Source organism: Vombatus ursinus, unplaced genomic scaffold (genome assembly GCF_900497805.2).
Source record: "Vombatus ursinus unplaced genomic scaffold, bare-nosed wombat genome assembly UNPS02014863.1, whole genome shotgun sequence".
Classification (NCBI taxonomy): Eukaryota; Metazoa; Chordata; class Mammalia; order Diprotodontia; family Vombatidae; genus Vombatus; species Vombatus ursinus.
In genome coordinates, this window is record NW_020954641.1 from 19,508,775 (window position 1) to 19,534,900 (window position 26,126).

The 26,126-nt window shown below is 39.4% G+C and overlaps 2 pseudogenes; one reads left to right on the forward strand and one right to left on the reverse strand.

Moving 5' to 3' along the window:
* The first annotated feature begins 4,132 nt into the window (after positions 1–4,132).
* LOC114027611 lies at positions 4,133–11,584 on the forward strand (annotated as a pseudogene).
* Positions 11,585–13,089: 1,505 nt separating this feature from the next.
* LOC114027652 lies at positions 13,090–13,554 on the reverse strand (annotated as a pseudogene).
* Positions 13,555–26,126: the final 12,572 nt, after the last annotated feature.

The window sequence follows — 26,126 nt, forward strand, 5'->3', positions numbered from 1 at the left end:
GCGCCTAGCAGTCTTCCCTTAGGGAACAAGTTGTACACAGCAGGAGATGGAAGGCACAGGGCACTAGTGTAAAGTGATCTCATTTAAGGAGGTTAACTATGAGGCAGCATCAGGAAGTGGTAGATTCCCCGTGAACAGGATAGTCTTTGGGGCAGATAGACGGCTAAGGCTTCTAGCAGTTTTTCCTCAATAGGCTTGCTATGCCCCGCAAGAGATGGAGGGCACAATATTTTAACTTTTTAAAGTGTCCTTTTAAAGAATAATTTAATTGACTTATCATTATCTGTAAATGTAAATTGACTTTGATAATATTGTCATTTTTTCTATTGGCAATGCTAACTCAGACATGACCACAAAATACTATTCCAGCTATGTTTTTTGGTTGTTGGTGTAGGTTTTTTGTTTGTTTTTGTAAAAGAGTGCTTTGTAATTGAATCTATGTAAGTATTGAGTGTGCTTTGGTAGACTGACATTTTTTTTATGAATTTTGTAGGCATTTTGAGTTATTCCTCTATTATTGCCTCTTTAATTTTGTTGTCATTCTATAGAAATCTGATGGATTTTCTTCCTTTATTTTGTACCCTGTCACTTTGCTGAAAATCTTGTCTTGATTAATTTCTTTGCTAATTGCCTATGATTTTCTAAATAAACCATCATGTCATCACATAAGTAGAAATAGATTTATCTCTTCTTTCTCCATCTCCATAATGGATAATAACAGAGAAAATGAATTATTTTCACACTAAAAGCCTTACTTCAAACTAGAACTTCATAAGAAAAAGAGAGAGATCTGGGTTTCATGTCCCCTAGATAGATGCCTTAGATTAGTAAAATCCCTGGAGAGATGGAGAAGGACAATCCTTGCTTGTATTAGATGCTTCAGGCACATTCCAATAAACAAACAAGCATTGAATAACAGGCCAAATTAGTTATCAGAGTGTCTACAATATGCTAGTATTCAAGAGACTATAACTTGTAGGTAAACTCATTACAAATAGAGAAGTCATAGCTCAAGAATTTCACAAAATAGTATAAAAAAAATTAAATCAGAGAATGCCAGGGATTTGTTTAATTTGTTCAGCTCAAGCTGACTCTCCAAACCTGAGGTGGTTTATGGTATAATGTTTGCTATGTTGTCCTTTGCTAATTGTAGTCATGAGAAAGGATCCACCACGAAATCTTTCCTTTCAGCTCTATGCTCAATGAGTCTTGGACTTATGTATTATCTTTCCTCTAAGAATATTGCCCATAGGCTACAATCTTCTTTCTTGAGTCTGGGAGAGGACATAATTACAAAGCCTCTGCTAATTTTAAATCATGCACATTATATATTGGCTTCCATGTCTTGTTGTTTGACTTATTGACTAGATACAAAAAGTGACCCCATCAGCTTGATTTACCAAAAATGTACTTAAGAGCAAGAACTAAAATAGATGCCACAAATTCCAGCTCCCTCATTTTAAAGAGCAAAGTGAGACAGAGAATAGCAAAATGACTTACCCAGGATAGCACAGCTAGTAAGTATTTCACATGAAAGTTAAACCTAGGTCATTATGACTACAAGTCTTATAGTCTATATACTGTGCAAATTAGTACTTTTGATTAATTTACTCATTTATCCATTTATAGGGTAGCCATGTTCTTCTAGAACCTAAGTCAGGCCTTGCCATGTGCTATCCCTGTTGTAGAGGGTCATTTTTTTGACAACATTTATCCTGGATGCATTAATTCATGGAATTCCCCTTGTGGTCCTGGCTGACCCTGTGGTGGACTATCCATCATTATTGCAGGCTACTCTCATGCAAAGCAAAAGAAAAGAAAAGATGGTGTGTGGGACAGCGATGACCCTTATCCGAATTAATTCAGAGGCTTCTCCAGGTAGAAAGTAGAGAGGATTTTATTTTGATCTCAAGAAAGGGTGACTCACACTGAAAGGAAGTTTGATGCAAGACCACAGGTGGTGTCAGCCAAGTAAATATTTTTATAGTTTCTAACTGCAACCCCTCCCTAGCCCCCTACCTCTTATCCCATTGGCTGGGCTTCAGAGGGCACAATCTAAACATGAAAAAACTACCCCAGCAACAGCAGTGGAAATTACAGAATCATTCATAGTTTTTCCCTGCCTTCGCCTCCTTCAAGTATCCTCTTAGTACATCTTGTTTTTGTTCATTTCAGATTGTGGGTACACATATATTATTATTAGGGGTCTTTACCTTATTTTACTCATTTAAGTTTAAATTTTATGAGGGGTCTTCACCAATCTCACTCAATCCCTCCTCTTATTTGTTCATTGAAGACCTCTCACATCAGTTTTGGTATATTCCCTCCACTATTTTATCTCTTACTTCTGATCCTTCCAGCCTAGTCCTACCTTCCTGCTCTACTGGGGTCCATCCCTGCTTCCTTAGGATCATTAGTTGAACTGACCCTTCGGCATTTTTAGACAATGCATCCTGTACTAATTTAGTGATTAACTGCATCATACATGGGAGACATATGGAAAGAAAAATAATTCCACTGATAGCAATCAGGAGGAACCATAAGATTTGTTTCCACCGACTACTTCCAAACCAAGACCACCAGGAGGTATTAAGGGGAGAGGACCAAGTTTTAACTGGAACATGAGCCAATTTCCTAATGTCTTTAGTAATTCTTTTTACCACTGCCCCATTATCATCAATTTTTACACAACATGTGGATAAATTTAATTTTCCACATACTCCACCTTTCTCAGCCAAGAGGTAATCTAAAACTAATCTGTGTTGGAGGACCACTTCTCTGGTTTGGGTAGCCTGATCTGCTAACAGATCCAGAGCTTCTACAGGCTGGTTAGTGATGATCTCCACCACTGCCTGGAGCCTAATTAGTCTGTTAAGGATATAGATTGGGGTCCTATATCCCCAGCTCCCATCTTAAGCCCAAGCTCAAGCTTGGGCTGGTCCATAAGTTTGGATGATTCTTTCTGGGGGCCATTCATTGCCCCACCCATTTGCATCACCTGTGCTGGCAATAGAGGCATCTAGGGACCTTCTTAGCCAATCTTGATTGAGGCTATCATATAATCTTATTCCAAGATGGCCTCCCTCTCTTCCTGGAAGGAAAAATAATTTGGGGCAGACTAATCCAATATAACAAACTCCAGCCCAATCGAAAGGGAGGTGAGTGTAGGTAGTGGGGCCGCAAATCCAATAGTGTCCCCCTTGAAGTTGGCAGTCTAGGTGCTGACTCCTCCAACCACTCCTAATGTATTTTGGAATGATTCCCCACTGCTGGATAGTAGTACATATTATAGGGCCTTAGAGGTCTACCTCCTAAGTTCTTATCCTTATACTGACATTTCTACAGGGCTACATTCTCCTCCCATTCACAGCTTGTTGTGATGAGATCTCCTGTCCAGTTCACTTTATCCCAATAATATGAGAGGTAGTCCCTTTCCCCAGTTTCATTGGTCCATCCCCAGTTTATATAGGGGACCTCTAGAATTCCTTCTACCCCCTGGCATTGTGCTGCTTTTTCCCAAAGTTCAGCCTTTTTATGATCTTTTAGGAGGACTGCCACGTCCTTTGTGCCCTTGCTATTCCATTCTTGTCGGACCTCAGTGCAATTATGTGTTTCTGTTACCATAATTCCTGTAAGGGTCCATTTGCAATGACTTTCCCCTAATACAATTTTCCCTTCTGTTTGGTTCAGACAGAATACTCCTTTCCTTTCCTCAGTAAGCTGCCAGGAATGTTCCTCCTAAGCCTCCCAAAAGCCTGTGTCACTATTTACTACAGATTTATTGCTAAGGAGCCATTCAGGTTTCAGGGGAACAGAGACCCATGGTCATTGGGTTAGTCTCTGGGCTCCACCACAAGTTAAAATTCTGAGCTACAGTTTCCATCAATTGTTCGAACATATTTTTCTCTGCTGACCAGGATACAGGAGCAAGTTGTGCAGGGGTTAAAGAACAGATCAGAAGTAGCATCAAGGAAATCCCCATGGTGTCACACTCTGATTACAAGTAAAATGATTATGTAAAGAAGTAGAAACACAAGCAAAAATTCCAATCAACAATATGGTTACAAGAAGAGGAATTAACATACTTAAGAGGATAAGAATTCTAATTGATAAGGGTAGGGGTTTAGGGCTCATGAATCCAACCAGTGTGCGCTTTCACAGGAGGCATAACTTCAATTCCCCTGGGTCTGTGGAATCGACTGTCCATTCAGCAGGGGGAGTTACTGGTCCCTCTACTCATGTGTGGTGCGTCCAGCCATGTTCTTTGGTCCGAACTGCTGTGTCCAAGGTCAGCAGGACTTGTAAAGGCCCTTCCCAAGATGGTGTGAGCTTTTCTTCCTTCCAAGTCCGGATCAGCACCCAATCACCAGGCTGGAATCTGTGAATTGGGAACCTCAAAGGTGGCGTCTGGGTGATCAGCCCTTTATGCTGTAACACATTTAAATGCTTCACCAGAGAATATACATAATTCCTTAAAAATCTATCCGTACAATTGAATATAGGGTCCCAATTTTCTCCTTTGCCACTTCCCCCAGGATGTCCCCCATGGATGTCCAAAAAGAAGCTCATATGGGGATAATCTAATATCCCTCCGGGGTTTTGTTCTGATTCTAAGAATTGCTAGGGGTAGACATTGGGTCCAAGATAATTGAGTCTCTAAGGTTAGTTTAGTGAGCTGTCTTTTAATTTCTTGGTTCATTCTTTCTACTTTGCCAGAGGAAGGAGTGTGCCAGGGAGTATGAAACTCCCAGTTAATATTCAAAGCTTGTACCAAAAATTGAAGAACTTTGGAAGTGAAATGAGTTCCTTGATCTGAGTCTATCTGTTCTACTAGCCCATATCTAGGAAGAATTTGTTCTACAAGAATCTTGCCAACGGCTGGAGCCATTGCTTGGGTTGTGGGGAATACCTCTACCCATGAGGTCAGGTGGTCAACCATAACCAGCAAGTACTTGAGGTGGCCAACCGAGGGCAGATTGGTAAAGTCAGCCTGAATGGTTTGGAAAGGTCTGATTCCTGGGGGTCTTCCTCCTGAGGGAAGTCAGCGTTGGGCTAACCTTTTTGTCCTTTGACACACAAGGCATCCCTCCACTATTTGTCTTGCCAGGGTATAAAGACCAGGATACACATACCGAGTTAGAACTGCATCACACAGATTCTGTACATCCCAATGACTGCCTTGGTGGAGGTGTTGTAACATCTGCCTCATTCTTGCTTTGTTTAATACCTCCCGACCATAGGGGAGGAACCAGTTCCCTTGGCTTCCCTTCTGGGCCCCCAACTCTAGGGCCTTGTCTTCTTCTTCCTTAGAAAAGGAGGGAGGGGGTAGACTCGGAGAGAAAGAAGGGATTAGGACTAACATTGGATCACCTGGGTCAGATGTCTTATCCCCAGCTCTCCTTGACTCCTTATCTGCCAATCTATTTCCTTTAGCTTCAAAAGTGTGGCCAGGTTGATGCCCATTAACATGTATGACAGTAACTGCCTCTGGTAACAACAAATTCTCTAACACTTGTGTTAGCAAAGTGGAATAAACCAATTCCTTGCCTTTACTATTCACCATTCCCGTTTCTTCCCATATTTTCCCGAATACATGTACCACCCCCCAGGCATACTTAGAATCTGTAAAAATGTTCCCACTTTTTCCTTCTAGTAATTTTAAAGTCTGATTTAAAGCATACAATTCACAAGTTTGAGCAGACCAATCTTTTGGCAATCCCCCTGCCTCTTCTAAGGTGAGCTGATCCCCATCAATAATAGCATATCCATTTTTCCTTTTTCCTTCTACCACTCGAGAGGACCCATCTATGAAAAGGTTTCTAGCTCCAGGTATGGGAGACTCCTGAGGTCCTCCCCAATCTTTGTCTGAAAATCCACTGTTTCCAAACAGCAGTGTTCCAAATCTATTTCGCTTGATCCTGTGCTAGTAAGAAAAGAGGCTGGATTCAGATTTGAGTCTTGGATCAACACCAAGTCATCCTTTTCCAGTAATATGGCCTCATACTTCAGGATCTGGGAATCTGTTAACCTCCTCCTGGCCCTCTGATTTAAGATAGATCTAACTTGGTGTGGTACACTAACTATCCGGTTTTCCCCAAAGGTAAGTTTTCTACTTTCTTCTACTAAGATAGCTGTTGCAGCTACAGCTTGTATACATACAGGCCATCCTCGGGCTACAGATCAGGACTTTAGAGAGGAAGGCTACAGGTCTTTTCTGCCCTCCTCTCATTTGTGCTAAAACCCCTAAAGCTACTACTCTTTCTGTATTGACATATAAGTGAAAAGGCTTTTCTAAAGAAGGTAAGGCTAGAACTGGTGAGATACCAGGGCCTCTTTTAACTGACAAAAACTAATTTGGAGAATTCCTGCCACCCGCTCAGGATCCAATCTTATACTTCCTTCACTAATGAAATGTCCCAAATATTTAACCTCTCTTTCCACAAATTATAGTTTCCCTTTGGAGACCCGGAGCCCTTCTTTCCCTAGGTAATTTAGTAATTCAATAGAGGCTACTAACAAGTCATCCACATACTGTAGCACTCGAGCTCCAGGAGGTGTTAAAACTTTTCTAATATGGCTTCTAATACTTGTCCAAACAAATTTGGTGACTCAGTATATCCCTGGGGCAAAACACACCATATATATTGTTGCTTTCTTCCTGATTCTGGGCCTTCCCATTTGAAGGTGAAAATGTCTCTACTTTCAGGGTCTAATGGGCAAGCCCAGATTGCATCCTTCAAATCTATAACACTAAACCACCGACTATCTTCAGGAATTCTTTCCATAATGGTGTAAGAGTTGGGTACTACCAGATGGGAGGAGAAGACTACCTTGTTAATCTCCCTTAAGTCTTGTACTAGCCTATAGGATCCATCTCCCTTTTTGACTGGTAGAATTGGGGTGTTAAAAGGGGAGATACAAGGTTCCAACAGCCTATCCTTTATAAGTCCTTGAATAACAGGCTGGAGGCACCTCCTTCCTTCCAGAGGAATGGGATACTGCTGGACCCTGACTGTCACTGTTGGGTCTCTCAATATGATTCTAATTGGGGCGATCTTTACCCGCACCCAATTATGGGATTGTGCCCAGACCTTGGGGTCGATTTCTTCTTCCTCCTCTTCTTTTAACACTAGCATCCTTTTTGTAGGGATGATTAGGGTTCCTTGAGGCATTAACCGAATTGAGAGTTTGGTAATCAGATCCCTGCCTAGCAAATTGATCCCTGCCTCCAGTATCAAAAGAAGTCTCCCAAGGGCTGCTATTCCTTCACATTCAAATTCAATAATTTCAGTAAGGGGAACAGTAAGGGTGTCTCCCTTCACCCCAAAAATAAGTAGAGTATCTTTGGATAATTTAGTCCCTGGGGGCAACTGTATCACTGAAGATTGAGTGGCCCCACTATCAATCAAGAGCACTAATTCTTCCTCTTTTGGTTCCACCCTTAAATTTATCAAGGGCTCTGGGTGGGTCATTTTGATGAACCCCTGACACCCCTAATCTTCTAGTTCCATAAGGGAGAAAACCCTCTGTTCAGACTTTCATGAAGGGCATTCCCTTCTCATGTGGCCCTCTTGCCCACATTCAAAACAGGTTAAGGGACCCACTCCATTCACTCCCCAGGGGGTCTAAACCCTCTTCCTCTTCCTCTGCCATAAGAATTTGATAATTTTGCCTGTGGTTTCATCACTGACTTAGCTACCGTCTGTACGGTCTGAAGTATCACTTTAGTTTGTTCCCCTTGTTGTTTTAGAGACTGTAACATGATTTTGGTGTTCTTATCCCTCTCTCTTTTCTCTTCTGATGCCCTGGCCACATATACCTTCTGAGCCATCTCTAGTAACTCTTCTACAGGCTTTGTCTGCCACCCATCCTGTTTCTGTAACTTCTTATTAATGTCTGGTCAAGAATTAGTAATGAAATATACCCTCAATAAGTTTTGGGCAGTGGGGTCATGCTCCCCTAGCCCAGAAAACTTCCTCATACACTCCTTAAGTCTAGTCAGAAAAGCATAGGGGGTCTCATCCTTTTCTTGCTTGACCCCCTCCACTTTATTCATATTCTGACTCTGGGGGACTGCATTTCCAATCCCCTGGACAATCATTGTTCTCAAATCTTTCATATTTTCCCTATGGGCTGCTTTGTTATGATCCCACCCTGGATCCTGAAGGGGGAATTTCTGCTCTCCCCTAGGTCCTCCTTGTGCTAACGGGTGAGCATCACCCCAAGCCCTCATAGCAGCCCTTCTTATTCTTGTTCTTCTCTGTGAAAAGGATCCCTATGATGGACATTAACTCTGGCCAGGTGTAAGTATTGGGGCCAAGAAACTGATCCACTTGTTCTACCAAACCCACAAGGTCTCCTAACAATGACTTCATCTCCTGTTTAAACCATCTCACCTCTGAGGTGCTCAAAGGGGTACAATCCTCCATGTGCTATTGGGACCTCTCTTAGGGGAAAGGATTCAACCTTGGTCTTGGAGGGGAGGGGAAAATTCTCCTGATCCCTAATTGCTTAAGCTCTCTCCTGAGATGGCCGTGAGGAGTGGATGGGTTGAAATCAATCAGGTTACTGTCAGTTCCCTCCTCTGCAAGAGAGAGTGGGGCAGAATGAGATTCCAGGCCCCCTGCAACCATGGGCAGAGCTGGTGGTGGAGGGACATATGGTGGGGATAATGAGAGGAGGGGGTCCCAAGGATGGGGCTTCTGTTCTTCTAATTCCTTTTTGGGCTTCTCCTCCTCCTGTTTTGGTAGTACAAATTGTCCCACCACCAGCAGCCATAAAGCTGCATATTCACTTTCTTCTGAACTAAATGGAGTTTTAGAATTTACATGTAAATTTAATTGTTGGCATACCCAGTCCTCAGATGATCTGTATTTTGGCCAGAATACATTTCCTCCTAGCAGGATGTCACCCCAAACAATACAACAGTATTTAATCATCTTCTTTTTATCTTTTCCCTTATATTTGGATGATTCATCCCAATCTTTAAGTCTGCTCCCTAGAGGACTATCCCCCAGAATATTGGGAAAATTTTTCATGCTAGCTACCTTAGACTGTTCCTTTTCAATGCTTCACGAGTTCTTGTCCCCCTTCTGAGGACTCACTTGATCTCACCAAAATTTCTGCTCCAGGGAGCTGGAGTCTTATGGACTCTAACCTCTTAGACCTCGCCTTCTCCCCTAACATGTCACCCAAGTGCTCACCAGATCTTGCCCAGAGGACTCACTGGATCTTGCTTACCTGGGTTGTGCGCACAACTTACGTGACCAAAATTCAGTTTCTTTTATTTGGTGGTCTTTGCAGGCACAGTTGGAGCTCCTTTCACTTTCATTTCTATTTTCTCCAAGTTCCTCTCTTCAGGATCCTTTACCCAGTGAGAATGACCCCCTCTGGGCAGGAAATTTTCCTGGCCAATGCACCAGAAGCTGTGTGGGATAGTGATGACCCTTACTCAAATTAATTCAGAGGCTTCTCCAGGTAGAAAGTAGAAAGGATTTTATTTTAATCTCGAGAAAGGGCGACTTGCACCTAAAGGCAGTTCGATGCAAGACCACAGGTGGTGTCAGCCAAGCGAGTATTTCTATAGTTTCTAACCGCAACCCCTTCCTAGCCCCCTACCTCTTATCCCATTTGCTGGGCTTCAAAGGGCACAATCTAAACACAAAAAAACTACCCCAGCAACAGCAGTGGAAATTACAGAATCATTACATAGTTTTCACCTGCCTTTCCCTCCTTCAAGTGTCCTCTTAATACATCTTCTTTTTGTTCATTTCAGATCCTGGGTACACATATATTATTATTATTAGGAGTCTTTACCTTATTTTATTCATTTAAGTTTAAATTTTATGAGGGGTCTTCACCAGTCTCACTCAATGGGAACCACTGTTCTGTGATCACTATAAAATACTGCAAACTGAGCAGCAGGGGATGCAAGTGGTCGAGGCTCCAGGCTGGGGCGGTGGCGCCATCTTGTGCCCAGGCTATGGGGGGGAGGTATGGGGAGGAGGAACCCAGGAGGCGTCAGGGACTATGGGAATGGGCTGGAGGCGGGGGAGCTGGAGCCTGAAGAATTGCTGCTAGAGTCAGAGTCTGAGCCTGACCTAGAGGAAGAGTTGCCCTGGCTCCGCGTGCCCCCCTCCACCCGGGAACCTCTGGCCCTAGGCCCGGGTCAGGAGCCCCTGGAAGTCAGAAAGAAGAGGAAAAGCCAGGCCTGGTCGAGGCTGACCCGGGGGATGGCGCTATCAAGGACCCGGAGCTGGAGGCCATCAAAGCTGGAGTAAGGGAGATGGAGGAAGAGGCAGAAAAATTGAAGGAGCTTCAGAAGGAGGTGGAGAACACAAATGAACATGAGCCCACCCCCAGGCAATGCTGGCCTAGTGGTCATGTCCATTGAAGAGAAGATGCAGGGGCAGTTAGGTTGCAGTGGATAGAGCACTGGCCCTGAAGTCAGGAGGACCTGAGTTCAAATCCGGCCTCAGATCAAACACTTGACACACACTAGTGGTGTGACCTTGGGCAAGTCACTTAACCCCAATTGCCTCACCAAAAAAAAAAAAAAAAAGATAAGATGGAGGCTGATGACCAGCTCATCTGTGCGGGCAATGTGGACTATGGTGCAACAGCAGAAGAGCTGGAGGCACACTTCCATGGTTGTGGTTCAGTTAATCTGGTTACCATCCTTTGTGACAGGTTCAGTACCCATCCTAAGGGGTTTGCATATATAGAATTTTCAGATAAAGATTCAGTGAGGACTTCGATGGCCTTGGATGATTCTCTTTTTAGAGGACGACAGATTAAAGTGATAGCAAAAGGAGCAATTGGCCGGGGATCAGCACCACAGATCGGGCCATGCCAGCTATCATGCCAAGGGCTACTAACTACGGTAGTTTACGCTCTGGATTCCATAGTGGCTTTAACAGCAGGTCCCAGGGCTGAGTTTACAGGGGCTGGGCTAGAGCGACGTCATGGTATTCCCCTTACTCAAAAAAAAAAGTGTGTATTAGGAGGAGAGAGAGGAAAGAACGGAAAGAAGAAAAAAAAATTAAAAGAAAAAAAGAAAAACAGAAGATGACCTTGACGGAAAAAAAAAAAGATATAGTGTGGAAGGGGGCAGAATCCCATAACTAACTGCTGAGGAGGGACCTGCTTCTGAGGGTCTGGTCAGGGGAAGGGCCCTCTGAGGAATGGGACAGGGGGTTGCTCATTCACTCTGGGGGTTCGACATGGACAAGTCTCGACTTCTCAAGCTGTTCCCTACCCCTCTCCCCTGTCTCCTCTCCTCACTTCACCCAGTGGGGCTGCTCAAGGGTTATGTAAGGACACAAAACTGTTCTGCTTGTTACCCTCCTTCCATCTCTTCCCTGTTCTCCCTCCTGCCTGCCTCTTATCCTGCCAATTATCCCCCTCTCACTTCCCCTCTTCTTGGCTCCCTGTCCCTCATCCCTGGAACTGCTTCTCCAGACACTCCAGAGTTTCCCTGGTGATCTATTTTGTTTCCGTTTGTGTTTCTGTTTCTGTTTTGAGTGTCTTTCTTTGCAGTTTTCTGCAGCCGGAAGATCTTCCGCTCCCAGTGGCTCCAGTGTAAACTCTCTTCCCCCTGGGGAAATGCACCATCCTGTTTGGGGGGATGGGTGGTGTGTTTTTTGTTTTCTCTTTTTTCTTTTTTCTTTTAATTTGGATTTGGAGGGGACGGGAGGAAGTGGGAACAGGAGATGGAGGGAGCGTTTGGGGACTTTGTTTATTTTTTTAGGTATGTCCAAGGGTCAGAGGAGTTTGTTTGTTTGTTTGTTTTTTAATATGTGTCATGAATAAAATAAAAATGTTTTTTGAAAAAAAACTGCTGTAAACCATTACTTTAGGAGTAGGTATCCATTACCCTGCAAACCTCAAATGTTCTAGCTATTTGGCATTTTCTCAAATATCACCTCTACCAGCTTCAACTATAGACAGATGTCACAGACTTAAATTGCATACATAACAGCTGCCACCAGACTCTTCAAAAGATTGTAACTTTGCAGCCCCTAAATACATCCCTGTCCAAACCACTCCTCCTTAGCAATTACTCCCTATATGTATAAGCTTAATAATTAGACCAAACTATGGTCCTATAAACTTGGAAGTAAGTAAAAATGTGAAAAGGACCTAGAACAGAGGATATAATAGAAACAAGTAAGAAAAACACTCTTTGCCTTCATTCTAATCATTAAGTTTATACAATAGGAAATTATTGCTAGGAAGGAGTGGTTTGGACAAGGAAGTAAGAGAGAATGATTATTAGAGTGAAAGCAAATGATTTGTCCCCTGATATAGTCTGCACATCTTTCAATTAATCTCAGCTATGTCTAGCGTTAGGGATGTGGTGGGGTTGTCAAAACTTTCCTTGAGCTCCTGGAAAAATTCCTGAACATTGTTTAATTAAGGAGATTCTAGAATCTAAGTGATAGATGATGACTTAGCAGGCAAACTACCCTACTAGGCATTTCATTCTCTGGGAATCTTGGCATGGTTAATGGTGAATTCCCAGGGTTTTGCCCATAAACAAGTTGCATTGGTGGCCAGACCTTCCTTCTGTGTGTGTGTGTGTGTGTGTGTGTGTGTGTGTGTGTGTGTGTGATATAGATAGATAATACTCAGAAACATTCATGTTTCTGTATATAAGTGCTTAGATGTGTGTATACGTATATATTCACACTCACACATATATACTCCAGATGCTATTAAAGTCCTTGGATACTCCCTCTAAACACTGCCTAAGTCAAGAGTTTATGAAATCCAGAGTCAAAAACTTGGCTCATTATATGGTAAAATGGGGAAAATTTTGTTTTTGTTTTTAAACCAATTCAGTAATTTAGTAAGTCTTTTAGAAATAGCATCATTAGAATTTTCATTCTTATAATAAAAATATCAAATAAAAATGTTGGTGGGAAGTAGTAAAGTACAAAATAAAGATTTGTATTTCATATAACGTTCTTTTAAAAGTTCGCAAATTAAACAAATGAACATTGATTAAATAAAGGTGCAGAGTATTTGCACCATAACAATGTTTGTTTTCAACTCTTGAAAGTTGAGCCCTCTTCTGTATTTTTCAGTTTATCTTTCAAGTTCTGGTTCTAGAATTTCCCCCCAGATATCTGCATCCATAGGGTACATTTTTTTTCTGGTAGGCTAACAGGAGACCAAGTGTTGCTATATCTGCCACTTAGCCATTTATGCTTTACCTTACTCTTCCAGTAGTTCCTCAATAGTGTTACCCTCCATGAATATTCATTTCCTCAATTTCCACCTATCTCTTTTTGACATATAGTTCTAACAGTCAAACAGTGATTTTTCCATAAGTAATCACAATTCTTGATTGCTTGATTCCAACTCTTACATGTTGTTGTAGCCCAGCATAAACTCTGAATGTCGAGTTGGCTAAAAATTTTAAAAGTGACTTCTGGAGGTAATATTTCAACAAATTGTCTTTATTTTCTTTCTTCTTCTTATCAGGACAAACAGAATTAACTCTTTACCAGCAATAGGTGAATTACTATCTCTCTTGGATATTTTCTGCATAATTTGATGTTTTGGTAAATCAGTTTCATATGTGACCTGCTGAGGCTTGGGAGGTCATTACATGCCCCACTTTCTATGACCATTTAAATCCTCCAGAATTCAAATCCAACCCCATAATTACAGGAAAAAAAATGTTTTTTATAGCTACTTGGCTTCTTTTGCTTCTAGGGGTTATCAGTACAGCAATTAGATCTTTGGGAATGGACAATATTATCTTAGCCACCTGGGGCAGGATAGATGTGTCCTATTCATAAGCATAATCCCTGAGAAGTGATATGTAAAGAGGTCCCAAAAAGCAGAAAGAATATGATCCATATAGGTAGGAAAACAGTCATAATCCAAAAAGCCAGGCTTTTTTTTTTTTTAGGTGCCTTAAGACGAGCAGATGAACTGTTCATCAGAGAATTGTGTTAAAGGAATATGGATGAGATTGGGATATCCAAAATGGGTTTCCAAAAGAAAGTCAGAGTGAAAAATGAATGATTATTAGACTAAACAGTCTTGCATGATTTACCATTTTGCCTAGAGCTGACTCTGGAGGATTCCATTAAAAAACAAAGAAACATTCAAGCAAATTGAATTTTTATGGGCAGGGTTAGTTTTCATAGACTTTGCAAGGGTAGTATAAAGTCATTTCATCTTATCTTTTAAAGTAATAAATGGATATTTAGAACATTGTGAAAGAAAGATTAAATATCTATGCCTCATATGACAAGTATTGACCTTTGTGTCTTAAGTCTCATGTTGATCTTGTCAATAAAACCCAAGATTTGAGTAATGCAGAAGGGCAAGTCTGGAAGTGATGAGAGACACCAGCATTAAAGGACATTTTTTTAAACATACAATATGTCTGGAAGTCTTTGAACACTTTGGAAGAGTAAGAGTTCATGGCTAAAAGTCAAGCCTGGTGTCCAAATTTGCCACCTTCCATGAATGGCCTGCCTTGAATTATATTCCATTGCTTTACAAACCATGAGCAAACTATAAAGAACAATCAGTCCTATAAAACCCAATCAAGGTTGCTATTAATGGCAGAACTTAGCTCCTATGTTGGCACTGATTTCTCTTAAGAGGCCATGAGTGAAACAGTATCAGAGGGAATTCTTGTTAACACTCTGTGGGAGGGGTGGAAGGGAGACCTGGGTATAGAAATAAGAATTCTCTCTTTATTCTGTTGGGTTTCCATTGAGACTGTAGATTTATTAAGGACTTCCTAGAGGCAATAAACAAGTGAACATTTTGTAAATATTTACCTAACTTCAATCTTTTTGTTGAGTCTTTCATAAAAATTAAAAGCATTATTTATTGTATGCCTACTTGTATTGTTTGTGTGGCTTACTCTCTTATTCCACTGAAATACAATAAAATAGGAGAGGAAGAGATAGGATTTTCCTGGTGAGTAGGGCTCAAGGTAAGATTTTGATTAGATTTGATTAAGATTATAATATTACATAGGATTAATCCCTTTCACCCATAAAAGGCTGAGAGGCATTAGAAGAGAAAGGAAAGAGCTGTTTGAAACCTTAGAAAGCTTGAGAAGCCTCAAAAGGCTCCTCTGAGTGTCCTCTGGTCTTGGGTAGAGTAAACTAGATGCAAATTGTAGATCAGGTTAATGACTAATAGTGTCACCTTACTATTAAAATTGAATTTAGCTTTCTATAACTAAAATGAGCAAGTATACTAGACTTTGGTCAAGTGACCAAGGGTGTTGAGTCCTAGTTTGGTCATTTTTCAAATGTATCTGACTCTTTGTGACCCTGATGGGGTTGGGATCTGTGTCCCAGAAAGGAGAAACCCTGGACTTTCCCACATGGCCACATCTCTGGCAATCCCCTGAGGCTATAATCCCATCAACTGGCCTTTCATTGTGGACCTCCCTATGGCCCCAGGCTACTTCTCCATTCTCCTGTGGCCATGTGGTCCAGGTCCCTGGAATTCTATTACCTCATAGACTACTTGGCCACTCCTAGATCCCTCCCACAGTTTTTCTGTATATAAGTTCCATCTTGTCTCCGAAGATGCTCTGATTCTTATAATCTAGCCAATAGCCCATAGATGCTCAGATTGCTTAAGAGTCTAGCTAATATGGCGAATCTTCAATAAACCTTGTCTTTGGCTGAGAGAAGGCTTGGGTCAAATTCTTTCAGGCAGGACCTGTGTATTGTGATTTTGGGTTCCCAGCACCCCTGAACCCCTAAACCACATCAACCCCATTTGTAGTTTTCTTGGCAAAGGCACTAGAGTGGTTTGGTATTTTCTTCTCCAGCTCATTTTACAGATGAGAAAACTGAGGCAAATAGGGTGAAGTGACTTGCCCAAGGACAAACAACTAGTAAGTGTCTGAGGCCAGATTTGAACTCAGGAAGATGAGTTTTCCTTTCTTTAGGCCCAGCACTGTATCCTATGTGCCACCGAGCTGCAGTTTACTCCCTATCAATACTTCTGTTGAAGGAAGGAGTCACTTCTAAACTCCCTTCTAATAAAAATATTCAATGACATTGTTTATTTTGTAAATGCTAGAATCCTGCTATAAGATTTCTAAGGTTCTTTCCAACCCTTTAATTCTGATTTATGAGCTCCTTCTCCAATTACAAATCCATAGGGCAGTACAATGTACATGTCAATTGATAAAATTAAAAGGATATTGAAATAGCAATGTGATTTTGGATTTTTTCCCCCTAGATCACACCTATGATTCATTGGCATAAAGAACTCTCAGAATTGAAACTACCTCTACAAATGTAAAATGGTATCTTAACTATCACTTCTAATCCTAGAGAGGTCACTGAAAGGTTAGATAACTTTTTCACAGTAACTCAAACTATATGTTTCAGGGGCATGAGAGGAGTTCAGCTTTTATTGACTCCAGGATCCTTTTTTTTAAATCGACTGTGAAGCACTCCATTTTTGGATAACTCTCTATATCAATTTTTTACCAGCTATAAAACAGTGACACTATCTTCTCTACCTCTTTCATAGGGGTGTTGAAAACCAAAATGAGGGGCATTTTTATAAAGTACCACACAAATTCAGATTATTAATATTTATTTTTGTATTATAATATTTTACTTTAGACTAGCAAGACCAAGTTCTAGATGAGCCTATAATATCGCAATTATATTCCATTCAGCACTTTTGCCAGACCTCTCACACCTCTTAGACCTCCTTTTGGAAAAAGAAGCTAAAAACAACCTAGTAGGATATGGACCACATGTTATTTTGCAGAGAGTCTCAAATGAGTAGCTCTTCTATATTTAAAGTGAAAACTCTTCAGCCTGATTAAAAAGAAGTCACTCACCAAGTAGATCAAAGAAAGGTGAAATCATCTAGTAACTTCTGGGTATTTATTTTTAAAAACCCTGGAGTCCAGATTAATTTTTTATGGTTTAAATCAGGTATGGTAGGGGAAGGTAGGAAGAATCTACATGAAGCAGAAATATTAAAAGCAAAGGAAAAATTAGCCCACAGACTGAATGTTTGAAAGTCACCTGTTTCAACTTCCAGGAGCCAAGATGTCAGAGTAAGCAGTAAGTCACTCTTATCCTCCCTTATTGACCTTGAAAAACTCAGATAATATTGCCCCAGGAAAAATCTTGAAATAGTAGAGTCAACAGAAAGACTAGATACAGCAATCTTTTAGCTCAGGAGGCTAGGGGGAATAACAGAAAAAGTCCCTCATGCTGTGGCTACAGGGGACCAGTAGAGGAAGGGAGGTGTCCCAGCAAGCCAGCAGGAAGTCCCACCTCAGCAAAGCAATAACCAGGCCCCTAGGTACCAGCACAAGAAAGCTGGGACAGTGACCCAGGTGCCCCAGAAGCAGAGATCAATTTTACAAGCCAGAAAAAAAGCAAACAACATGAGCAAGAAGTAACATAGAAAAACAATGACCATAGAGAAGTATCTTGGTGACAGGGAAGATTAAAACAAATTCAGGAGAGGATGATATTGTCAATACACACATATCTGAAACCTCAGAAGGGAATATGAACTTGTGTCAAGCACAAAAAGCCTTCTTGGAAGAGCTCAAGGTTTTTAAAAGTCAAATACAGGAGGTAGAATAAAAATTGAACAATTCCTTCAAAAATACAGTTGACAAAATGGAAAAAAAAAAGGTACACTGAAGAAAACAACTCCCTAAAAAGTAAAATGGGCCAAATGGAAAAGGAGGTACAAAAGCTAACTGAAGAAAACAATTCATTAAAAATTAGAATTGGGGAATTGGAAGGTAATGACTCTATAAAACATCAAGAATCAGTAGTAAAAAAATGGAAAAAATAGAAGAAAATATAAACTGCTTCAGTGGAAAAATAACTAACCTAGAAAACAGATCCAGGAGAGATAGCTTAAGAATTATTGGTCTTCCTGAAAGCCATGATGAAAGAAAGAGCCTGGACAGCACCTTTCAGGAGATCATCAAGGAAAACTGCCCTGAGGCCCTAGAACCAGAGGGTAAAATAGTCATTCAAAGAATCCACTGAACACCTCCTGAAAAAGATCCCAATTTGAAAATTCCAAGGAATATTATAGCCAAGTTCTAGAATTATCAGGTCAAGAAGAAAATCCTGCAAGCAGCCAGAAAGAAACAATTCAAATATCATGGAACCATAGTCAGGATTATGCAGGACCTTGTAGCTTCTACATTAAAAGATCAAAGGGCTTGGGATTTGATATTCTGTAAGCAAAGGAGCTTGGATTACAACCAAAGATCAACTACCCAGCAAAATTGAGCATAATCTTTCAGGGAAGAAATGGATTTTTAATGAAATAGGGGACTTCCAGATCTTCTTGATGAAAAGACCTGAACTCATTGGAAAATTTGATCTTCAAATACAAGACTCAAGAGAGGTATAAAAATTATATATAAGAAAGGAGAAAAACATGTTATTCAATAAAGGTAAACTGTTTACATCCTTACATGAGAAGATGATAATTATAACTTTTGAGTACTGTATCTTTATAATGGCATTTAGAAGGGATGTACATAGAAGAGGTGTGTTTAAGTTGACTTTGGTGTGATGATAAAAAACCTAATGAAGTGATGAAAAGGGACAAGAGAAAAGGAGGAGGCAGCAAAGGTTGAAATACATCATATAAAGAGGTATAAAGACATATTACAGTAGAGGGAAAGAAAGGAGGGAGATGAGCATTGTTTGAATGTTAATCTCATTGGATTTGGCTCAAGGAGGGAATAACATACTCAGTCAGGTATAGAAATCTAACTTGTCACATAGGCAGTAGAGGGAGAAAGTGGAAAGAAAAGAGAAGAGGGAATAAAAGGGAGGAAAGAAGTAGTAAGGGAAAAGGGAAAGAAAAGGGTGGGGGCTGATAGAAGGGAGGGCAGATTGAGGGAGGTGGTGGTCAAAAGCAAAACTCTAATGAGAAGGGAAAGGGAGAAAAGGAGAAAGAGAAGCATAAAAGGAGGAGAGAGACATAGGATGGAGAAAAAGACACAGATAGTAGTCATAACTGTGAATGGGCATGGGCCGAACTCTCCCATAAAACAGAAGCAGATAGTAGAATGGCTTAAAAACCATAATCCTACAATATGTTGTTTACAAGAAACATATTTGAAACAGGGGGATACACACAGGGTAAAGGTGAAGGGCTGGAGTAGAATATATTTTGCTTCAGCTGAAGAAAAAACAAAAAAACAAAGGGACAATCCTGATCTCAGACAAAGCAAAAGCAAAAATAGATCTTATTAAAAGAGATAAGGAAGGAAATTACATTCAGTTAAAAGGTACCATGGACAATGAAGTAATATAAAAATTAAATATCTCTGTGCCAAGTGATATAGCATCCAGATTCTAAGAGGAGAAGTTCAGGGAGTTACAGGAAGAAATAGACAGCAACACTATACTAGTGCAGGGGCCACAATCTCCCCCACTCTGAACTAGATAAATCTAAGCACAAAATAAACAAGAAAGAAGTTAAGAAGGTGAATAGAATTTTAGAAAAGTTAGATATGGTAGATATCTGGAAAGAACTAAATGGGGATAGAAAGGAATATACTTTTTCTCAACAGTATATTGTACTGACTCAAAAACTGATCATGTACTAAAGCATAAAAACCTCACAATCCAATGCAGAAAAGGAAAAATAACAAATGCATCCTTTTCAGACCATGATGTAATAAACATTACATATTGTGCATAACAATATAATATAATGTAATAAAGGGCCATGGAAAGACAGACTAAAATTAATTGAAAACTAAATAATCTAATCCTAAAGAATGAATGAGTGAAACAACAAATCATAGAAACAATCAATAAGTTCATTAAAGAGAATAACAATAATGAGATAATATACTAACACTTATGAGATGCAGTCAAAGTAGTCCTTAGGGGAAGTTTTACACCTCTAAATGCTTACATGAATAAAATAGAGAAAGAAAAGATCAATCAATTGGGTATGCAACTAAAAAAGCTAGAAAAAGACAAATTAAAAATCTACAATTAAATATCAAATTACAAATTTTGAAAACCAAAGGAGAGATTAAGAAAATTAAAATTAAGAAAACTATTGAACTAATAAATAAAACTAAGAGCTAGTTTTATGGAAAAAAACCCAATAAAATAGACCAACCTCTGATTAATTTGATTTTAAAAAATAAAGAAGAAAACTACATTGTTAGTATCAATGAAAAGAATGAATTCACCACCAATGAAGAGGAAATCAAAACAATAATTAGGAGCTATTTTGTCCAATTATATGCCAATAAATTTGACAATCTTAGTGAAATGGATGAATATTTAAAAATTATAAGTTGCCTAGATTAATGGAAGAGGAAATAAAATACTTAAATAACCTTATTTCAGAAAAAGAAGTTGAACAAACCATCAATGAACTCCTTATGAAAAAAAAATCTTCAGGGCCACATTAATTGACAAGTAAATTCTATCAAAAATTTAAAGAACAATTAATTCCATTACCATATAAACTATTTGGGAAAAATAGGAGATGAAGGAGCGTTTCCAAATTATTTTCATGATACAACTTTGGTGCTGGTACCTAAGCCAGAAAGAGATAAAACAGTTAAAGAAAATTATAGGCCAATTTCACTAATGATTATAGATATGTAAAGTTTTAAATAAAATATTAGCAAAGAGATTATAGGAACTTATCTCAAGGATGATCAGATAGGATTTATACCAGGAATGCAGGGCTTGTTCAATATTAGGAAAACCATCAGCATAATTGAACATATCAATAACAAAACTAACAGAAATCGTACGATTATCTCAACAGATGCAGAAAAAGCGTTTGAAAAAATGCAAGACTCATTCCTATTAAAAACCCAAGAGCATATGAATCAATGGAGTTTTCCTTAAAATCATGAATAGCATCTACCTAAAACCTTCAGCAAGCCTAGTACGTAATGGGGATAATCTAAACACATTTCCAATAAGATCAGGGGTGAAAGAAGGATGTTCATTATCACCCCTGTTGATTAATATCATACTAGAAACATTAGCTTTATCAGTAACAGAAGAAAAGGAAATTGAAAGTATAGAATAGATAAAAGAGAAACAAAGTTATCACTCTTTGCAGATGATATGATGATATACTTAGAGAATCATAGAGAATCAAATAAAAAAACTACTTGAAATAACAAACAAATTTATCAAAGTCACAGATATAAAATAAACCCACATAAATCACTGGCAATTCTATATATTACTAACAAAGCCCAACAGCAAGAAATAGAAAGGGAAATTCAATTTAAAGTTACTGTAGACATAAAACATTTAGGAATCTACCTGCCGAAACAAATCCAGGAACTAAATGAACACAATTACAAAACATTTTTCACCCAAATAAGGTCAAATATAATAACTGGAAAAAAAACATTATTTCAACATGGGTAGGCCAAGCTAATATAATAAAAATGACAATTTTACCTAAATTAATTTACTTATTCAGTGCCATACCAATCAAACTGCCAAAAAATATTTTATAGAGTTAGAAAAAACAATAACAAGATTCATCTGGAAGAATAAAAGTTCCAGAATATCAACAGAACTAATGAGAAGAAATGCTAGGGTAGGTGGCCTAACCATACCAGATCTTAAATTGTATTATAATGCAGCAATCATCAAACTACTTGGTACTGGCTAAGAAATAGAGTAGTGGATCAGTGCATTAGGTTAGGTACACAAGACACAGCAGTTAATAACTTTAGCAATCTACTGTTTAATAAACCCAAAGACCCCAGCTTTTGGGATAAGAACTCACTATTTAACAAAAACTGCTGAGAAAACTGGAAAATAGTGTGGCAGAAACTAGGCATAAACCAAAATCTTACATTATATACCAAAATAAAGTGAAAATGGGTATACAAGTTAGATATAAAGGTTGATATTACAAGCAAACTGGGAGAGTAAGGAATAGCGCATTTGTCAGATTTATGGAGAACAGAAGAAATTATGACAAAACAAGAGGCAGAGAACTTTACAAAATGCAAAATGGATGATTTTGGTTACAATAAAATGAAAAGTTTTTGCCCCAAAAGGCCAATGATACCAAGATTAGAAGGGAAACAGAAAAATGGGAAAGGATTTTTACAGTCAGTGTTTCTGATAAAGGCCTCATTTCTCAAATACATAGAAAATTGAGTTGAATTTTTAAGAATATAAGTCATTCCCCAATTGATAAATGGTCAAAGAATATGAACAGGAGGTTTTCAGAAGAAGAAATTAAACTATCTATAGTCGTATGAAAAAATGCTCTAAATCACTACTGATTAGAGAAATACAAATCAAAACAACTCTGAGGTACCACATCATACCTATCAGATTGGCTAACATGACAAAACAGGAAAATGACAAATGTTGGAGATGTGGGAAATTTGGAATCCTAATGCATTGTTGGTGGAGTTGTGAGTTGATCCAACCATTCTGGAAATTTGGTACTATGCCCTTTAGGCTATAAAACTGTGTATACCTTTTGACCCAGCAATACCACTTCTAGGTCTGTATCCCAAAGAGATCATAAAAATGGGAAAAGGGCCCACATGTACAAAAATATTTACAGCATCTCTTTTAGTGGTGGGCAAGAATTGGAAATTGAGGGGATGCCCATCAACTGGGGAGTGACTGAACAAGTTGTCTTATATGAATGTAATGGAATACTATTGTGCTGTAAGTAATGATGAGCAGGTAGACTTCAGAAAAATCTTATATGGTCTGGTGCTGAGTGAAGTGAGCAGCCAGGAGAACCTTGTACATAGTAACAGTCATACTGTGAGATGACTGACTTTGATAGATTTAACCCTTCTCAGCAATGCAAGGATCTAAGACATTTCCAAAGGTCTCATGATGGAAAATGCTATCCACATCCAAAGAAAGAACTATGTAGTTTGAATTCAAACTGAAGCACACTATTTGCTATTTTTTTTTCCTTCTGTTTTGTTTTGTTTTGTTTCCTCTTTCTTGTGGTTCCTCCCATTGGTTCTAATTCATCCTTACAATATGACTACCATCAAAAATGTGTTTAATAAGAATGTGTATGTAGAGTCTATATCAGATTGCACTCTGTGTTGGGGAGGGAGGTGGGAAGGGAGAGGGAGAAAATTTAAAACTCAAATGGGTATGGAAGTTAATGTTGAAAACTAAAACTAGGGGTGGAGCCAAGATGGAGAAGTATAAGCAGTAACTTGCTTGAGTTCTCCCTTACCCCTCCAAATACCTGTAAAAATGTTTCTTAATCTTTCAAAAGGGAGAAAAATGATGAATGAGTTTAATATTGTATTGTCAGCCATTCTTGCAGTAGATGGTTGTGGGCATGTCCTCGAACAGATAATATTGCAGAAATCATAGTTAAAAGAGTTGACCTTAAATGGTAACTGAATTTTTTGTTATATAGTTAGATTAGGAATAAAACAATTTTAAAAACTCATAGAGGTAGAGAGCAAAGATAATGATCAGAGGGAGCAATCAAGCTGAACTCTCTCAACACTCCACTCGAAACAACTTGAAAATAACTCCTCAAATTAAATTTTGGAGCAGTAGAGCCAATACAACATCAGGGTTAAATATTTTTTCCAATCTAAAAAAATTTAGGAGGTCAGTAGAAGAGGTCTGTGACACAAGAGTGGAGATCTGTCCAGAGCACAGTGAATACACAGATAGCAGCAATAGCAGACCTTGAAAATGGCCACAACAAGGGTGGAAGCAGCAGCTTCTAGAGATCTCAGCCCAGAAAAAGTAAGGTGGTCAGAAAACTGATCAGAAAGAGATTATAGGGGATCCTTTTCTGGCATTTGGTGCACCTGCTGCTGAATAGCAACTCTATTGCCCATAGCAGTTCTGGGTTGTGGCTCCTGGGTGGTGAGGAGTGCCGGTCCACTAACAGTGGATCAGGGGCCTGGTCACAGAACCAAAGAAAAGAGGAGTGCTATTGCTTGTGGCTACAAGAAAGCAGTCATTCCTTAGTAAAGAACAGAGCCCAGAGGGATGAAGCCAAGATGATGGAGTAAAAGCAGTGACTTGCTTGAACTCTCCCCCAAAGACCTCCAAATACCTATAAAATTGCTCTAAACAAATTCTAGAGCAACACAACACACAAAAAGAAAGAGATAAATTTCCAGCCTAAGACAACCTGGATGGTTGATTGGAAAGGTCTATTACACAGGGCTGTGAGAGGAGCACAGTTCAGCATTGGTGTGCAAACAAAGACTAGACCTCAGCAAACCTGGAGCAGGTCTCGGGGGACTGAATCACAGGAAGCTGCAGTGGTTTCCAGATTTCTCACTCCACAAATGCCAAAGACAACTTAGAAGGTCAGTAGGAAAGGTCTGTGACCAAGGTGAAAGAGAAGCTTGGTCCCAGCTCCAGTCCCGGCACAGCCCTGGGGCAGCGGCTGCTTCCGGAGCTCTCAGACAACAGACAGAGAGGGAATCGAGTGGCTGATCAGAGGGGAATTTCAGGGATCTCTTTGCTGGTGTGAAGCAAGATTCTCTTGCTTTGCCCATGCTTGGATCTGGGTCAAAGTTCTGGCTGGCAGTCCTAGGATGAGTAGCAGTGGTGGCTTGGTGAAGCTTGCAGTGGCAGTAGAAAGGGAATCCTCCTCACAGTTCCAAGGCAGAAAAGATTGCTTGAGGTCACTCTTAGACCAGAGCACAGGCCAGGAAAGGAGTAATCACCTCGCCCTTGATCATACCACCTTGGAAGAAAGAAAAATTCACTGGTCTCTAGCAGTATCTGAAAACAACTGCACAAAACCCCCAAAGTTTGAGACAATATATTCTCCACACTGAAAGCAGATCTCTAACTTAACAAAGAGTTTAAAATTCAAGTAATTGGCTGGGAACATGAACAGACTACACACACACAAAAAAAAAATTCAGACTACAGAATCGTTCTTTGGTGACAAAGAAGATCAAAACATACAACCAGAAGAAGACAACAAAGTCAAAGCTCCTACATCTAAAACCTCCAAGAAAAATAGGAATCAGTGCCAGGTCATGGAAGAGCTCAAAAATAATTTTAAAAAGTAAGAGAAGTAGAGGAAAAACTGGAAAGAGAAATGAGAGTGATGAAGAAAATCATGAAAAACAAGTCAACAGCTTCTTAAAGGAGACCCAAAAAAATACTGAAGAAAATAACACCTTAAAAAATAGCCTAACCCAAATTGCAAAAGTGGTCCAAAAAGCCAATGAGGAGAAGAATGTCTTAAAAAGCAGAATTGGCCAAGTGGAAAAGGAATTCCAAAAGCTCACTGAAGAAAATACTTCCTTAAAAATTAGAATGGAGCAAATGGAAGCTATTGACTTTATGAGAAATAAAGAAATTGTAAAATAAAACCAAAAGAATGAAAAAATAGAAGACAATGTTAAATATTTCATTGGAAAAACAACTGACCTGGAAAATAGATCCAGGAGAAAGAATTTAAAAATTATTGGACTATCTGAAAGCCAAAAAAGAGTTTAGACATCAACTTTCAAGAAATTATCAAGGAAAATTGCTCTGATATTTTAGAAACAGAGGGCAAAATAGAAATGGAAAGAATCCACCAATCACCTCCTGAGATTCCCAGAAGAAAGCTCCTAGGGATATTGTAGCCAAATTCCAGAGTATTGAAAGCAGCCAGAAAGAAACAATTCAAGTATTGTGAAAACACAATCAGGATAGCACAAAATTTAGCAGCCATTAAGCCATTAAGTCATTAAGCAGTACCATTAAGGTACTGGAAGACATGGAATATAATATTCTGGAGGTCAGAGGAGATAAGATTGCAGTCAAGCATCACCTACCCAGCAAAACTGAGTATAATCCTTCAGGGGAAAAATGGACATTCAGTGAAATGGAGAAGTTTCAAGTATTCTTGATGAAAAGACCAGAGCTGAATAGAAAATTTGACTTTCAAAAACAAGACTCAAGAAAAGCTTGAAGAGGTAAACAGGAAAGAAAAATGATAAGGGACTTATTAAGGGTGAACTGTTTACATTCCTACATGAAGAGATGATATTGGTAACTCATGAGAGCTTTGTCAGAGTTGGAGGGGAAAATATATGTATAGATAGATAGATAGATAGATAGATAGATAGATAGATAGATAGATAGATAGAT